Below are 17,102 nucleotides of genomic sequence, written 5' to 3'. Positions count from 1 at the left end.
GATTGCAGTGGCTGGCTACCTATGCATTTTGGTGAGATGGATCATCTACCATATAGACACGCTTGGTTCGTGCCTTCTATTTCCATTAAGGTTCTACAGATCAGCATTTTGACAGAGTTTTGTGGTTCTTCATGCTTCAATGATTCTCTTCTGATCTCTTTGTTCCTTCTTTTGGAACATTCTTTGCTATCTCTTTTTGGAGTAGGGTTTTTCCCATGTGGTTTTCTCTATTTCTCCTCTTTATAGAGATTTTGTTGTAATTGGGTACCTGATCAGGCCTTGTTGCCGGGACGGAATTCTACTTTCATATCTGTGCTAGGTTAGCTTACCTCCTGAGCTTCGCTTAAGGGGGGGTGTTAGAGTAATTATTTTTTTGCACTTATTAATTAAATCACTTTGATTGGAGGATTGCAATATCTGACTCACAAAAGACTGGATATAACAAATGCAGTTGGGATTGTTGCAAGATTCTAGGCTGATCCTAGAGAATCACATTATGTAGCAGTGAAAAGGATATTTAGATATCTGAAGGGAAGATTAGAGTACATATTGTGGTATGATAGATCTAATGATTTCACTCTAAGTGCTTATATTGATGTAGATTGGGCAAGCAATATGGATGATAGAAAGAGCACCAGTGGTGGAGCCTTCTTTCTTGGAGGAAGATTGGTTTCTTGATTAAGCAAGAAGCAAGATTATACATCTCAAAGTACAATAGAGGTAGAGTATGTTGCAGCAATAAATAATTGCAATCAAGTCATTTGGATGAAGCAAATGTTGAAGGATATAAGGATAGAAATTAGTGAACCTATTGTCATACATTGTGACAATATGTAAGCATAATAAATATGTCTAATAATCTAGTGTTGCATTTGAGGACTAAGCACATTTCTATTAAGTATCATATGTTGAGAGAAAAAGTTGCAGAAAAGGAAATCAGATTGGAATATGTGAGTACTAAAGAGAAGACTGCAAATATATTCACTAAGCCTCTTCCCAAAGAGACTTTTGAGTATTTGTGAGGTATGTTTGGGGTTAAGCCCCTTCCTACATCAGAGTAGAAGATGCAAGAGTGCATCAGTCCAGGGTAACAAGGCACCATTGTTTGTCTAGATTGAATGTTGATGCTTCCAGTATGGGGGAGTATCTATGATGGACAGAGTCATCTAGGACTCTTGTTGATATTGTTTTGAACAATTTCGTTTGACACTTGATCTAGTAAGTATCAGTTGTTGCAGAAGTTTGATGCAGAGATGTTGGTTGATGGAAACCTTTGACATTGATGTCAATGGGGGAGAGTATTGAATGAAAAACATTATGCTAAGGAAGATGTTCAGCATAAGCATAGTATGCGAAATAAAAATTTGGTATAGAGCACACTGAGGTATATCAATGGGGGAGAATGATTGATAAAGAGGATTTGAAGATGAATAGTCTTTTGTTGGTATTCTTGGAACTAGATGTTTTTTCATCTATCTTTCCATCAATGCCAAAGGGGGAGATTGTTGGAAGATTAGCAAGATCAGTTGTAAGCATGAATGCTAATGATATTCCTATGGGGGAGTACTATTATGATGATATGTTACATTCATGATTGAGTTTGTCATTGATGTCAACATAGCAGTTTTCTATGGTATCTGACAGAAGAACAATGGAAAGATTAAATTGGTATGAACGACTAGTTGAGTATTATAACTATCTGAGGTTATGGGAGATACTTCTAAGTATCTAGTATATGCAATTAACATTAGAAGAAGAAAGGATAAGTCTACAAGAAGTTATGTAAGTTTTGGTGATGTTTGTTTTGAGATAGAGTTTACAGAGGCATGTTCTAGTAAACTTGTTATATCTCTTAGTAGAGTTGATATCTTGAGGATCAAGGTTGAGGACATAGAGAAGACATGTTGAGGATGATGTGGCTAAGATTACTTTCCATAATATTGTGTGTATGGAAAGTTATTCAAGTTGCAAGGCAGAAGATTAATGTTATCACTAAGTGTAACATGTTCTTAATGTGGTCCTATAATAATTAATTGAGAAGGTCTAACAACTAACTCAGGGAATTGTTTTATGAACTTGGTATAAAGGAAGGAAATTTTCCTTTATCATAAGTATTGAATAAATGGAATGTGAGTTGATGATAAGCAGTAGAGAGTGTGAAATGTGAGTTGAGCAAAGCGATGCAAAAGTGAAGGAAACTTCATTATCGAGGTTTTGCTGAGTGATCCAAGGTTTGGTTTTGGATCTGAGGTTCATGACCTAGTCTACAAGGTTTGATAGTGATTGGTCTAGTTGAAAAGATAGAGGAAAGAGCAGAGGAAAGAGGAAGATAATAGTAAATTACTTGTTTGAGTAGTGAGCTCTTCTTGTAGTTGAAATTGCATGTTTGGATAGTGGGATCATCTTGCATACATTGTACTACAACTCCTAATAGGGACTCATTGTACTAAATGTTGTAATAGACTCCTAATAGGGTCCATCCTCTAACAAGGAATATTTATGTTAGTACATCATCTTGTGGGCATCATTCCCACTAGGGTTTTCCCTCTGATCAAGGGTTTCCCTAGTCAACATATCTAGTGTAATTGTCTATGAGCATTTTATTATGGTTGTTGTTTACTTTGGTTGAATGGTTAAATTTTTTTAAAGAAGATAAATGTTTTAAATGTTAGATAACTGATTCACCCAACCCCCCCGCCCCCCTCCCCCGCTCAGTTATCTTGGTGGACTATTGTTTCTAACAATTGGTATGTTTGTTGGGAGTCGAACCCAAGTCTATTGCTTGGAAAGAAATTATCTTAACCATTGTGAAATGAAAAAATTAGAAGGAATGAGAAATTTTTGATATCCTCCCTATCTAGACATCACAAAAAATCAATTTATATTTATCCTAAAAGTTGTATGAAGAATCAATTATTGAAGTTTGTAAATGTTTGGTTTGAAACTTTCTTTTTTAGATAACTCAAACAAAAATATTCTTTGTGATATACATGTTTATATTAATGTGATTTTTCTTAGTTGTTGATATTTAATGTTAATTATTTTAAATTAAATTAGCTTTCAATAGTTTCCTTTTGTGTAGATATTAATACTAAAAAATATTTTTTTTTGAAAAGTGAATCTTTGAACTCATTTATGAGATAAGCTTTTTAGTGGCAACTAATTCATGACTATGCATAAAACTTAGTGCCTTTCTTACTTTTTAATTAAATGTATAAGTTAAAAGAAAAAGTAAATTGGTATGATATAAACAAAAAATAAATTGGGGCAAATAATATTATATTTTTTCTCAAAAAGTTAAAAACTTTAATAAGTGAATGTTTCAATTCATTTATTCGTTAGGTTTCCACTCACAGTTATTTCATGCCAATGTATAACTATTAGTACCTTCCTCAGTTTCTAATTTCAAATACAAATAAAGTATCATAGTATAATTTTTCTAGTGCACATCGTCTCCTCTAACATTGTAGAGTTCACCCATTTCTCATTTTCATCAAAATAGAACCATTTTTGGTGGAGTAGAAAAAATTGGAAAAGATATAATTGTAATTTAAGATGTAGAAAATTAAGATTGATTTGTAATAAGAGAACTTTAAAAATATTTAAAGATGTAACACAAAAAATGACAATAATACAAATATTTTTCATCACATGAAAGAATTCTATATTTTTTGAGATAAAAAATACTAGAATCTTTGGTAAAAAAAAGTTAATCACAATATTGTTTGTAGTTAATACAAAACATTTTTCTATACATATAAACAAGTTATGTAAATAAGACTTCTTTAACATAAGAAAACATCACCATCCATAAATTATAATACCAATTCAATCACATCATAAATTCATTTAGATGTCCTTAATAAATATCTATCAAATTTATGTAAATCACCCAAAATTTCGTTTCACTAAGATCCATGTAACACACACAAAATATGATAATTTCCAAAGAAAACTTAAAAACCATATTGAAACAAGAGCAATGCCTCTCTGGATCCAATAATTATATGGTTACTTACCATAGAAACAAGGCATTTAAACACATGAAACTAAATTAAACATTGATAAGAATATTTTCAGCCTTCTATCACCTTATTCTGAGGTATTTTTTATGGATATTGGCCTTGTAATTTAGCATTATAAACTTTGCACTTTGATTGGAAATAATATTGGCTAATCAAACATAAAATGAAAATAGAATAAAATAAAATAAATCCAAAATAATCATGAAACATCTTTGATGTTTGATTTTTGGTCCTTCATGTTGTATCTCCTTTGGTAGATCATTTGTCTCTACCTCCTTAACTCATACCTTTTCTCTATATAATATGTATATTTTGATAACTAATGCTAATGATTTAACATCAGAGTCTCCCATTACATTGGCCCTTATTTTAAACCTATTTATTTATTTTTCTCTCTTTATACAACTATAGGTTGAATATTATTTGACTTGAATCTTGAAGGGTGGAATGGGATTTGCTAGATTTTTAAAGGTTTCTAGTATTTTTAATTGAATTCTTTAACAAATATCTTACCATCTATTTTCTCTTTTAAACTTTGAGATGTTTTGACACTATTACACAATTTATACCCCTCCCTTAAAACATATCTAATCCCTTAAACCACATCTACATCTAGTATGGAGAGATTGTCTTTGAAGCATTTGAGGTCTTATCACAAATCTACCAAAGTTGATCTTATTTTCATATTTGATTTATCAAATAAGGAGAGATTTCATTCCAATGTAACTATCTACATAGTGTGAATGACACATGAAGAGGGAGTAGGAGTAGGAGCTAGAATTGACGAGATCAAAAATTTGAATTCTGCTTTAGGCGGGTCAGTCTGGGATGGTACAGAGAATGGATCTAAGGCCTGTTAAGAGGATGAAGACCAAGGGAATAAGCTAGTCTCTGGAAATGGGGGCACACAAGAACCAAAGAAGGATCCCAGGAAGGATGCATGGAGATCTAGTTAGACTATGTCAGGCCCGCACTTTGCTCAGAAAATCCTTGATGTGGTATCGACTAGTCAGTGGTCTTCTCTCTTTAGTATCAAACCCACACGTAAGTCTTCCTTCTCGGAGATAAAGGATATCTCGGCTAAGGAAAGGGGCGATATGCTATTGAGATTCCCAATGAGCTAGTAGACCATAATATTGCTACTATGGTCTCTTCTCTGGTTGGGAAGTTCATTGGGCCTAGGCCGAATATCGATATTGTGCGAACCTATGCTAGGAACATAAGGGACCTAAAAGGTCATGTTGAGATTGCAACTATGGCAAAGCGTTTCCTCTCCTTCAAGTTCTCTTGTCTAGAGGATCTCAAAAGGATCCTCTATGTAGGGTCTTGGTCCTTTGGTCAATCCACCCTTGCTCTGCAAAATTGGACCTCAAAGCTGGACCTTAATGACTCTTTCTTTGTTCAAGCTCCTGTATGGGTTCACTTTCCTAAACTTCCTATGGAGTTTTGGTATGAAGATGTTTTTTATGGCATACAAAATATTTTGGGTAGCTTCTTCTCATTGACCCCATAATATTGTCTAGAAGTCAATTAACCTATGCTTGGACATGTATTGGGGTCAGTGAGGGTAGACACATACTAGAGGTTATGTATCTTCACTCCAAATTGAGTAAGCATATTCAGAAACTAGACTTTGAAAGTGTCCCATTTGCATGCTTCCATTGCAAGAAAGCAGGGCATGTGGCTAAGAAATGCCTTAGGTTTATGGAGGAAAAAGCCAAGAAACAATTGTTGAGTAAGAACAAGACCAAGGGCATTTCCAAAGACAAAATCAAGAATACCAAAGAGGGAGATAAGGTATGGAGATAGAAGGAAATTGTGAACCATGAAGGAGGGCCTAAGATAACCTTAGAGGATTTAGTGGGAGCCCAACTGTCAGTTGCTGAAGAGGCTCAAGGGGTAGAATTTGAAGGAATCTCCATTATGGAATTTGATAAGCTTCTTCCTTTCGCAGCTCAATAAATGGCTACAGAAGAAGTAAGCACTAAGGACATTTCTCTTGGAAAATATTATGAGGATACCTTCTTTGAGGATGATGTTATCCTTTAGACATCTAATCCTATGGAGGCAAATAACAAGGTGGATCTTTTCTCTAGGGAGTTAGGGGTTGCAAGCACTACTCATGTAGAAGATGAAGCTATATCACAAGTTCTTGACTCCCAGGCTCCTAAAGGGCATGGGGATACTTCTCAAATGAGTAGGCCCTCCCCCAGGAAATTTATTATCAACCTTAGCCTGGAGGTCGCTTCTCCTAGGAAGGTTTCAAGAGTGATGGAAATGGTTAGATCCTCATCGTTAGGCCAATTAATAAGAATGGAGGCTCTCTTTGCGAGTTATGTGGATGAACAGTAGAGTGAAAGTTGATGTTGGAGAAAAACCTATAACCCCTGGAAGGAACAATCACAACCAAAACAAGAAAGAGGAAACTAGAAGGAATCTAGCGAGTGGAAGTTAAAAGACAATCCAAGAGGCCTGCCATGCAAAGAAGAGATGAGCATCATATCCTAGAATATTCATGGGCTAAATAGAGTCCACAAACAAGAGGTGATTATAAATATGATTAGGGATTGTAGACCAAATTTTATGCTTATTCAAGAAACAAAAACGAGAAAGGATTTTGTGGAGGAAATCTCTTTCAGTAGTAGTTTGGAGTGGTTTGCCACAAACTCGGATGGGGCCTTGGGAGGTCTACATGCCCTTTGCAACTCTAACATTTCCAAGCCTCAAGTCTTATATGGTGAAGGAAATATTCTACTCATCCAAGTTCTTAATATTAAAAATAATGAGAGCTGGTATCTTTTGAATATTTATGCTCCTAATTCTAAGATCAGTAGGAGGAGCTATTGGGTAAATATTAGAAATATTTAAACTAGATTCCAAGTGGGAAATTGTATCATTATGGGGGACTTTAATACCCCCCTAAGGGATGATGAGAAACAGGGTGGTTTGGCCCCGAATCTAGATAGTAGGCAAGACCTTTCCAATTTCATTAATGATTTGGCTTTGCTAGATGTTGAACTTTAGGGAGGCTTCTTCGCCTAGTCTAATAGAATATTTGACAGAGATTGAATCCAAGTGCATTTGGATAGGGCTCTCATATCTTTATATTGGGTGAATTCCAACATCTGCAATTTTTCCTTATTGGCCTAGTCTAGATCAGATCACTCACCTATTTCTCTCACTCTTGACTCCCTTTCCATCAAATGTATCTTCCCCTTCAGATTTGAAAGAATGTGGACTTCTCACCCAAATATCTCTCTTTTTATCTCAGAGCGGTGGAATATTCACATAGAGGGAACTACTATGTTCAAGTTGGCCAAGAAGTTGAAACATATCAAAAACAAAATCAAGAAGTGGAATAAGTTGGATTTTGGTAACATATCCCAATCCAAAACCAAGATCTCATAGGACCTCAACATCATTCAGGGTGTTATTCAGAAGGAGGTTTATAATGAGGAGTGACTAGAGGAGGAAAAAGTTATTATTTATGAGCTTTACAACATTATTAGACAAGAGGAAGCTTTCTGAAAATAGAGATTGAGAGCTATCTAGTTAAAGATGGAGATCAAAACACTAGATTCTTGGACATATCTCTACTTTGAAACACGAAGTCCATAATAGAATTAGCAAAAAAAAAAGGGGGTTATTTTTTTTGGAGGAAGAAAAAAATATAGTTGTTGACACCATCTCTTTCTTCTCTATTATTTTGTCTATAGACCTTAATTTTTTGGAAGAAGATCAACAAGACATTATCTCCAACATCCCGACTTTGATCCAACCAGAGCACAACTCTATGATTGAGGTTATTCCTTCCCCCTTGGAAATTGGGTAGGCAATGTTCTCCCTCCCTGCAGACAAATCCTTGGGACCAGATGGTTTTCCCACTTTCTTCTTCCAAATGTTCTAGAAAGTGGTTCAACAAAATGTTATCAAAGCAGTCCAAGAGTTTTTTGGAGCTAAAAGTTTGCTCAAGGAGGTAAATGCTATATTCTTAGTGCTTATACCTAAATTTTTAAGGGCAAACTCTATGGATTTTTCCAGACCTATCAACCTTTGCAACTCTTTCTACAAGATTATTTCTAAAGTCCTGGCTAATAGAATTATCAAGATCCTCCCTATTATCATTGCTCCTTAGTAGTTTGGTTTTATTCTAGGGAGGAAAATCTTGGATTCTATCATGACTATTCATGAAGTCATCCATTCTTTGGAAGAAGGCAAGCAAGAAGGTTTTTTCCTCAAGCTCAACTTGTCCAAGGCTTATGATCAGGTCGACTGGTCTTTTATCATCAAGATTCTTAGAGCCTTTGGGTTCGATTCTAAGGTCTACAAGCTTATCAACCAATTTATTTCTACTTCCTCTTTGATTGTATTGGTCAATGGTTCTCCTTTAGCATTCTTCAAACTCTCAAAGGGGTTAAGGCAAGGGGACCCCTTATGACCCATTCTCTTCATCATTCTAGCTAATTGTCTAGGAAGGATGATTTTAGCTAACAAAACTTCTGGGGCTTTGAAAGGAATCAAACCTTCTTCTAGTCCCCTAGTTTTCTCTCATCAAAAATTCATGGATGACACCATTTTTTGGGGTGAAGCATTGGCTATGGAAGCCAGGCTGGTCAAAAAGATTTTGAGCTCTTACACTAGGGGAATGGGGTAGCTTATCAATTGGAGGAAGAGCTCTATCTTTTTCATCAATACTTTGGCTATGAGATAGAGGAAGATGGCCACTATTATGGGATGTGGCATAGGAAGCCTTCCCTCTATTTATTTGTGTCTCCCTATGGGCCTCAAAGCCCCAGATTCTTTTTGGATTAGTCTTCTTGATAGGTTTAACAAGAAACTAGCTAGTTGGAAGGGTATCACCCTAAGCCAAGTAGGAAAAATTCAATTGGTCAAATCCACCATTCAAAATCTTCCAACCTATGCATTGAGCCTCTTTGGGATTCCTAGAAAGTATGCTAACCATATGGAGAAGATCAAGAGGAATTTCCTATGGTCTGGTTTGGAAGATCACATGAGATTTTCTCTCATTGCTTGGGACAATGTCTACCTCCCCAAAAAAATGGTGTTTTGGGTATCAAAAAACTGAGACCTTTCAATAATGCTCTTCAAGCTAAATATATATGGAGAATATTTTCTAGCAAGGGGGATTGGAGAGATATCATGGAGGACAAATATCTTTGGAGACCTTCCATTCAATACATGTTTAATGAAGAAACCATTCCCAATGGCTCAAATATATGGAATGACTTTCTCAGAGCCAAAGATATTGCCAAAAGAAATGCAAAGTGGAGAGTGGGGAATGGTAATGACATTCTTTTCTAGTAAGACAATTGGTTGTCCCAAGGGCCTCTCCCCAATTTTCTTGCTTTTGATAGATGGGCTAATACTTGCATTCAAATGTTTGGTATTAAAGTTCATGACTAAAGATTAGGCCATGAGTGGAGAGACCTTTCTTCTATCTCTAAGGATCTCAAACCTCTGATGACTATCCTCCACTTTGTGATTTTGAACAATGATCAAGACAAGTTAGTGTGGGAGAAAACTTCTAATGGCATTTACTCGGTGGCTTCAGGGTACCAAGCTCTAATGAAGCAAGATTCCAAACCAGTATGGGCGAATGCTTGGTACCCTAACCTTATTCCTAAAATCAACATCTTCTTTTGGCTTCTCTTCCAGAATAGGGTTCTAACTATTGATAATGTCTGCAAAGGAGGCCTCTATATTCCTAATAGATGTGTTCTATGGAAAAACTAGGCAGAGTCTATGGATCACTTGTTTATTCATTGCACTTCTATGAGAGAGGTATGATCTAGTTTCAGTCAAGGTTTTGGTTTGGACTGGTGTACCCCAGCCACAACTATAGACTTCTTCAGGCAATGGGACAATTCTTGGAAGGGAAGTGGTCTTTATACTATTAGCAAATGGGTTCTTCCCCACTTTGGTTTGGGAATATGGAAAGAATGCAATAATTGTATCTTTAGGGATGCCAGCCTTCCTACCAAGATTATGTTAGGTAAAATTCTTAATGCCCTTATGGAAAATTATCCTTTTTGCAAAGGCTCTAACCCATTTGCAGGAGACAACAGAAGAAATAATGACAAATAAAAAAGAAGAAAAGAATGTCAATGGTCATTGCCCCTAGATGGGTGGCACAAAGCTCATCTCGATGGGGCAACAAAAGGCAATCTAGGAGAAGTTGGAAGTGGTGAGGCGATTAAAAATTGCTTTGGTTATGGCATAGTGGCTATCACCTTCCCTTTGGGGCACCAAACCAGCCACTTTGCTAAGGCTTATGCTTCCCTTCACACTACTAAGCTTGCAAAAGAAATTGGTGTAAGATGCCTCTAGCTTGAGGGGGATTCTAATAACATCATTAAGTGTCTCAAAGGTGAACATTCTCCTTGCTAGTCTATTGAGAATATGGTGGAAGAAACTAAACAAATACTACTTACCTTTGAGAGGATCTACGTGTCACATGAATATAGAGAGAAAAATTTGGTAGTTGACTGGATGGCTATCAAGGTGGTCAAAAGGGACACATCAACTAGGTGGATTAATGGTGACAGGATACCGATGACAGTTAAAAGCATGATTGAGAAAGAAAGAATCTTGGGAAGGACTAGTAGTATAAAAAGTAATGATGAAAGGTAATGTTGTTAGTTCCACATACCATTTAATGAAAGCTAAGAATGAGTCAAACACAAGGAAAATTAATTCGGTGGCTTATTGGCACACTTTCTGGTTGTTTTGTAATTGCAATTGCTCTTGTATTCTTGAGGGAAAAACCAAGGTTAGTTTTGGTGATAAATATCAAAGATTTGTTCTTTTCTTTTGGAGTTTGTAGAGAGCCATCCCTACTCTTAAAAACACTATGGTGGGAGGAAGGCATCGCAGAGAGATGGAGGATGAAGTGATGAAATGAAAAAAGGAGGTCGAAGGTCTAGGAGAAGCTCAAGGAAGGTAGCATTTCAAATTACATTAAGAAATTGCATGGTTGGAACCCAGCAGTGACTGAACTTATAGTCACTTCTTGGAGAGAAGGGAAAGTTAAAATTGATAGTGTTGATTTCCAAGTTAATGAAAGTTTTATTACAGAGGTCACTGACTCCCCTTTTGAGGGCATCAAATTCTTTAGGGATAAGAAGATTTCCCTCAATGGTGTCAAAGATTTTGCTAAGAATGCTAAGGAGATGAAGGATTTAGTGAAGATGGGAGCGTACTATAAACCAACATTGATAAAAAAAACTCTGGAGGTTCATTCTTAGGGTGATCATCTCTTACATTATGCTAGAAACAAGGTATGATAGAGTTCATACCCATCACTATGTCATCCTTAACCACTTCGGGTATGGCACTAAGATCTCCATCCCTTATTACCTCTTCTTCTTTGATAATAAGAATATCATGGGATATAAAAAGAAATCTTATGCCAACCTTGCTTTCCATGAGGGCTTATTGTTATTGATTTATGAGCACTTTAAGGCTCGAACCCATGGCAGATCCATAGCCTAGAAAGTTGAGTCCTTGGAGGACATATAAAGCTCATATCTCCCATCTGACATTGAGGATAATGCTAGGCTTCATTCAGATGATGAAGAAGAGGTAGTCAAGATTATAAAGGATCAAGGAAAAACAAGAAGAAAAGTAAAACCAAGAAGAATATAATCAAGGTTGGGAAAGGCTCGACATGTAAAACAATTAAATTTGAGGTTAATTCTATAAAGGACTATAATGAGGAGGATGTGGGAATTGACACAGAGGAGGAGTATAATGTGAAAAAGGAGGTTACAAGCAAGGTTCCAATTCATAGGAAGGTGGAAAGCTTGGCCAAGAGGAGAAGGGGCAATGGCATGGACGTAGATCAAGATTCTAGTAAGGGATAGGAACCCCCCCTCCATGCCTAGGAAGAGAGAAATAAGGATTATGGCATGAAAAAAATTACCTATACTTTTAGCTCAAAGGGAAGGAAAATGGTATGGAAAAACTTTGAAAATCGAATTATGAAAATGGGCATTGTCAAAGAAACTATTCAGCCCAAGGTCTTGGAGGGAAATGATGGTAGAATTCATCTAGAGGAGCTCATTGATCTAGCCATGGTGATTCTCAATGATAATGCAAGGGAAGTGGAGATGAATCTCCTTAATAATGTCAGGAACAACATGGTGGACAAATTTCGGTCTATCAAGTGGATTTTTCATGAGATTGAGGAGATTAAAAATAGGTTGCAGGATATGGAAAGGAAGGATGGGGAAGAAAAGAATCATAGAATCAACAACCTGGATAACAGGGTTATCGAGGTGGAAAAAAGAATGGATAGAATGGAGAGCTCTCTCCACAATATTGCTAATCAGAGTTTCCATATTATCAAAGCTTTAAATGATAATATCAAACAACTGCATACTATGATGGAGGTTAGCATAGGGGTCAAAGAAGACATGAGAAATGAGAACAACAGGGACACAAAAGATGAAGTCAACCCCTAAGATGAGTGACCTAGCAATAGAATGAGATCAAACAAGAAGAAGAGGGACAAGGAATACTCTCCTGATTGCATTCAATTGATTAGTGAAGTGACTGAGACTATGGAAATGCTAGAGCTTAAGGCTACTGAGCTAGTCAAGAATACAATGCCCTGATTGGTTCCCCTAGCTTTTCAGGTTTTCCTTTGGTTTTTTGTTTGTTAGGCTTGCCTGCTCTTTCAGAGGCTATATTTTATTTTTTCATGTTCTCCTGGCCTTCTATGACCTATTGTTTCTTTGTTTTTAGCTTTGTGCTCTGGGATTAATGTCAATTTCTTTTGTTAATTGTTAGGTTTCAAGCACCTGTTAAAACCTGTTTTACTTAATCAAAAACTATCTACATAGTGTAGTTATCATCCTTTATTTTAATAGTGTTTCTCTCATTAATTGAAATGTATGGAGGGATTTTTGAATTGTGTTACAAGTCACTAAGAACTGTTGTTAGGTTATTTCACTCTTTCTTCATAATCTATAGGTTTTTACTCTAGACATTATTTTTCTAATATGTGGGAAAATAATAGTAGGATTCATCGATGCATAATGATCCATACAATATAAGTTTTACAACCCATAAAATTACTATTGATGTCATAACTTATTTCTCTTAATTTCTTTATTATATTGGGGTTGGACCTTGTGTTTGGAATATTCACACTTTAATCAATATATCCCTTGTTCATTTGTACAGAAGATTGAATAAAAGTAAATAAGTACAAGTTCACTTGTTTTTGTAGTACCATATCCTTTTGGTTCTCAAATTCAAAAATTTTAGCTAATGTTCTTGCATAAATTTTTATGTTATAAATATCCTCTTTGATGGTAGTTGGGTCCATATCTAGCTACTCTTCTTTTAAGGTGAAGTCTTGTTCTATGATTCCATGTTCATTTTTTGTTGCTGATTGGGTTTATAATTTCAAAGAATACATAACCAAAATTAGGGTCAATGATCATCCTAGAGATCCATGGGGATTTATTGGTCTTGGGATCAACCTCCAAAATAATTGTTGTTTAACCAAGAGGGAGAGACATTAATGGAGGAAGTAGAAACATTGTTAATAACATTCCTAGGTGGTGGGAATGTAGACTAAAGAAAATTTGGAGATATAAAATAATGTCTTTGAAAGGTCATCCCCATTAATTTGGTAACAGATAATAGACTTAGCCTCTTGGTTTGTGCCCACAATAGTCACTATGAATTGGACAAATTGGGAGAAAAAATTTATAATCCAATTGTCCTTTTGAAGATGGGAAACATCTTCTTCACGTATGGATTTGAACTTCCTAATTTTTTTTGGTTTCTATCCATCTCCTTTGGCTTTACAAGAACAAGCTTGAAATGTACTCTATTCTAAACTTGTTATGTGTTTGGGTACAAAAGAATCATACATTCTATGCTCTTCTTTTCTACCCATTTCATTGTTCTCTTAATTAAATGAGTATTCATGTCCCTTATATTCATGTCATTTTTGTCCAACCATGGGAGTTGTAGAAGGGGTATATGACTGGTATTTTGATAGTTTCCATCAACTAAGTTTGAATCGTCATCGATCAATTTGTCAATAATTTATAAAGGTAGCTCAAAGGCCTTAATTTAATCAAGGCTCATTCTCATACAATCTCTTTATTTCCTTAGCATCTAGGCAATCCTCTCAATAATCTTCTAGTTCTATGCAATGTAAATATGATAAGTCTCTATGAAGATTTATATGTATAAAATATTTTTTGTCATAATGGCTTCTCTATGCTAGCAATTGGAAATTAATTATTGATAATGTCCTTTCTTCCATCCTAACAACATCCTTTCCCTTTCAAGAAAAGTATATTAGTGATATCTGGAATCAATAACCCTTATTGTTCATTTTACCAACATATTTGACATTAAAATTTACCATATGGTGGCACAAATCTAAGAACATGAAATAATTAGAAATAAATTTTAGAAATTTATATGGGCTATTTAAAAAACCCTTGATTTATTAAGTAAGAGAAGCTATCAAACTACATAAACTAGTTGCCATAACAGGTCACAAGTGTTATATCTTTTAGTGGAACCCTCTTCTCTAGTGATCTTTCTATCTTTTTAATTAAAACATATAGAAATGAGTCATTGACAAGATGCTAACTTTTCATTCCAATTTTCTTCTACAATTGTAAAAAATACTCATAAATAGGACTATCTTGATGAGGAGGCTCTAGGTTTGCAAATTAGGCCAATCAGTCTATTTTGTAGAAAAAATATATATCACTACTTCGATCAAATGTAAAAAGAGTTGCATATGAACCTACACAAATGTTCATGCATATGATAACTTATTAGGCTTTCCTAGTTGATGTATTGATTATTACTATAAATAATTATCACAAATTGGCACATACAACAAGAAAACTATTCCACTTGAGAACCACCCACAACATAATCTAATAGAGTAATATTCTCAATTGTCATAATGGAGGGCAACTTTGAATTGCCCTTTTTTTTTTCCATCCATTTTGTAGTAATTCAACTTTAACACTAGTCTTTTGTATCATATAAATGACCTCATCCCCTTATAATAGATATATCCAAAAATTTATTGTGGTTTGGAAACTTGAGAGCATTAGACATAACTTCAGAGTCAATCCAAGAAATTACTAATCCGTTCAAAGCACAAACTACATGTGATTCAAGATGACAATGAATAGCTTAGAAAACAATAGATTCAAGACAAGGAACATGCTTAGGAAAATCTCCAACTTCAAGAATGTCACTTTCCTTTCCTTTCTTTACAATCAAGGAACACGACTCTTCTCTCATCCTTTTCACAATTCAATAAGGCTCACACTTTCTTCTAGATTTTGTAAAAATGAGTGACATAATGAAGTCTAGGGTCTAAAAGTTATGGAAAAAAATGAAATTTACACAAGACCTAGGAATTTTGGTTACAAGGGAATAAGCATAAAATAAATTTGATGTAGAGCTACACTTTGGAAAGCTAACTTTTCACATTGAGAAGTTACCTATTAATGGTTTTCTATTAAGTGAAATAAAAGAGAAGAAAGGGAAGAAATATTGAAGTCTAACATAGTTTTGTTCCTTTCCTATCGAGAATTAAAAACTCTTATTGCTACTCTGTGAATATAATAAAAAGGTTTCTGAACACTGCCATCCTTTTAAAAAGAAGCATTAATCTTTGTTGGTGTTGCCTATGGAAACACTTTTATTTATTTTTCAAAAATCACGCAACCATGCTTGCATATATTTTCCCACCTAGGTGATCACTAATGCATTATGTAGACCACTAACTCAAAATAAGTACCCCTAGTAGAACGAAAAATACCTTTTGGTTGGGGGATCGACAACTTTTTGTTCTTGTGATGCATGGAAAGAAGTGGTCCAAAGATTTGAAAATTCCTTGACTTAGCAATAATGAATACTTTCTCAAACATACGAGGGATGAAAGGCTTAGTTCATGCGTACTTGGGGACTCATTGATTATATAAACTTTTGAACCATCCAACCAGAAGAAGCTTTAAGCCATTCCCATCTTGATGATAACGAATACATTTAACATACATGGAAGATAATAAGGACTTGAACCATATGAACTATGGGACCCAACATCTAATAGTCCCCAAGTGATCAAAGACAAAGTTGTAAAGATAAATGTGTCGACTTACTAATAATGAACACTTTTTGAGATGGGTTAGCAATCGAAGCCTTACCTGATGAGTACTCCATAACTTGTTGATTCTATAAATATTTAAACCATGGAACCAAAAGCACACAAGGTTCAAGGCACACCCATCTTGCTAACAATGAATACATAATGCACATGGAAGATAATAAGGAATTACACCATAAAAAAAAATGGGGAACTATGCCACAAAATTCCCTAACTAGCCCAATACAAAGATGCAAACATTTCAAATGACACACAACAAGGTCACCCATTCTAACCAACAACTGCTTGGAAATGCTAATTTGTGTTTTTGACTATTGCATTCATCATAGTAATTGTTTGAATTGTCTTCTTCAAAGTTTTCTTTCATATGATACTCACTTTCTTCACTCTTAATAGTATTTTAGCCCTTAAAAAACACCTTAGCATGCTCATCAAATGTGAGGTTTGCCTAAAGTATAGATAGTGCTATCAAAACATACAAACTTGCCTAAAAAATAAGAATATTTCAATACATTACATATTTGTGTGGAAGTGAATCTTCTTCAAGAAGTTCTCTAAAGTTTTTAATCATAATCAAACAATTTACCATGCACATACTTCCTTTAAATGCAACTCATGCCATAAGCATGGATACTTTAAAGAAAAAACTAATTTAGGAAACCTTAATTCAATGAAGACAAAAAATCTCTACCATTTTAATAGAAAAGACACATTTGGAGAGAAAATTAAGATAAATTGTTGAATGTCTTCCTACAACCCTTTTTGGACATTATCACTAAAGGTAGCTCCTTTAGAAATTTTAGTTTCTTTAAGTTTTTGACATGTCACTTTTAGAAGAGGTGACAATTTAGGACAAGCTCACAATTCTAGGAAATAATACATTCATTACTGAAGTA

This window comes from Cupressus sempervirens, chromosome 4 (assembly GCF_028749045.1).
Source record: "Cupressus sempervirens isolate cs-2001-9-10 chromosome 4, ASM2874904v1, whole genome shotgun sequence".
NCBI classification, from domain to species: domain Eukaryota; kingdom Viridiplantae; phylum Streptophyta; class Pinopsida; order Cupressales; family Cupressaceae; genus Cupressus; species Cupressus sempervirens.
Note: the sequence above shows the minus strand (reverse complement) of the source record.